Raw genomic sequence first — 2,500 nt, 5'->3', positions numbered from 1 at the left:
TATAACGGGAACATTACGCAAGACCGACGAAAGGCGCTTCTGCCCTACAAGAAACACCTACAAAGAAGTTAGGTGCTGACAGAAAAGTTTTTATTGCCTACCCTGCTACCCTAAAGTATACTGACGAAGAAGGCAGGCAAAAAACCGTCGCCGTGGAAGACTTAAGAGCAAATGCCCACAAGAATCAAACAAAATCAAATTTCTTCGGCAAGGCTTGAAAACTCAATTTCGCTACCCTTTTGAATATAGCTAGCCCCTAGCAAGAATACAAGCAGCCTGTTTTTTTTTCCTCGGAATAGGTTTGTCTTTCCGAGAAAAACAACATTTTCGATTTAACCTCCAGACTCAGTTTAGCGAGTCCCGACTGGGTTGAAAATTGACCATTTCCATTCGATTCGCATGTCGTAACTATCGAACGCAGAAAAATTGCAATACAACGAATTTATTGCATAACTTTTCCTTGTCCAAAACTTACAATTTCAAGAACATTGAATTAATCTAATTATTTTACTGTAATCAAAACCAAAGTGTTCTCCAAATGTTAACTTCGGCGGCCGGTGGGAAGAACTGTTATTTTGACCATGTGCCATATCACCAAATTTCATGAGATTAAAGGGGCTAGGTCACGCTGTTTTACGTAATTTTGTTTAAAATTGTTAGTTATGAGCTCTAAACGTCAAATTGGCAGAGCAAGAGTCTTTCATTTGCAAATCACGGCCACATAACAATTGAGAATGATTTTCCAGCTGTTTAAATGACATTTTGATATTTGAAAAAAGGTGGGCCGAAGTTTTTCAAATTTACTCAAATACAATCTACTTCAATCCTCCCCAGTTTTGTCCATCCTTGTCCCTTCTTAGCTTTCCTGTGTTTGGTTTGAGTTCTTCTATAGTTTTGAGCCGTTATTTTGTTGTTTCAGTTAATTCTATGACCATTTGATCAATGCTGAAATTGCCTAAAATTGCGTGACCTAGCCCCTTTAAGGATTTTAATTAAGGAAGGGTAGGTCTTTCAAAATATGTAAAATTTGGTTTGGTGAAATGATGGGCAGTCGTCCAAAAAATGATTCAAAATCGCTTACACTAGACACAAAATCACGCCAGCGATGTCGAGTGCGTGACCCACAGGCAGTCCAAGCTCGGTAAACTATTTATAGACTTTGTATGGGAAAATTTACTTCGAGCTTACAAATGCTCAAATAAACTGTAAATGTAGAAGTAAACTTGTCTTTAGTTGTCATTTCCGCTTGTGAGGGGAAATGACAAATGGCGACATCGCAAAAATTCGTAAGCCACAAACCCGTCTAAAACCGCTAAAACAGACACAGTTTGCCCTCCAATTGCACAGAAAAGACGAGGACAACTGGACGTAGAGGTAAGCGAAGTTTATTTCTACATTTACAGCTTTTTAGAGCATTTATAAGCTCAAAGTTAATTTTCCCATACAAAGTCTATAAATCGTATACCGAGCTTGGGCTGCCTTTGTGTGACCAAGAGAATATTATCATTGTATCGGCCATCTCCATACTAATATTACTTCGGTTCGAAAAGTCAGTGTTACAAAGGTATAAATATGAGAAAAATGCTTAACCTCTTTGATTTGTGACATCATGAATTTTGCAAACTGTTTCTCTCCCTGTATATTGTCAGCGGTGTTTTCGACAACTTCCCACATAACAATTAAAAAAAACAATAAACTGAATAAGTTCTGGTCCACAAATGCATATGTATTCATTGTATGTATCACTATCTGTGTCCTTTGATTTAGTAAGCAGTAAACAGCTTAAAGTGTTATTCAATGTTTGACTTTTGGATTGCCATTTTTTTGACATTTGATGGTCCTCCGTGTCGTTGACTTTCAACATGTAATTTGCATATTTATGCCCGAGGCAAGCGCACACAATACCATTTGCACATAGGGGTGAGGTTGCGGATTTCAGCAGACTACAGAACAGGAAGTGCCCCTTCACCACATAAAAAATCAAATACTTTCACTGGTCATTGGTCAAGGGAACAGACTGTGCAAGGAGAAAATAAAGTGTCAGAGAAATCAAAATCAAAAACTGACCAGCAAAGCCTGAATTTAAAAAAATCGGAAATTGACCAGCTGCGACTGACTCTTCTCCCGATGTCTTCTAGATCCTCATTCTAAAATTCTAATGCATCAGTCAATTCCAGCAGTGCCCATCTCCCCTTCCCCCGGGCAACCTCGGGGTATTTGCTCACATTGTCAGTCCCGGGGGTGGGGCATTCGCAATTTTATGGTGGCTCAGGGGCTGGGCATTTCCATACCCTGGGGTAACCCATGGATGAGTTCATCTGGAAAGACGAGGCATTCAGTCGATCAATGGCTTGTCCGTCAGGGACTAGAGAAACTTGCAGATGTTTTTTAAGGTATGTTTTCTCAATTTTAGGTACTGATTTCTTCATCACTTACAAGCATATACATATAAGCGCCAAGGTGAATTATATTTTGTTTACCACAAAACAATCACTGAAGT

The sequence above is a fragment of the Montipora foliosa genome, chromosome 1, assembly GCF_036669935.1.
Source record: "Montipora foliosa isolate CH-2021 chromosome 1, ASM3666993v2, whole genome shotgun sequence".
In the NCBI taxonomy this organism is placed as follows: Eukaryota; Metazoa; Cnidaria; class Anthozoa; order Scleractinia; family Acroporidae; genus Montipora; species Montipora foliosa.
Note: the sequence above shows the minus strand (reverse complement) of the source record.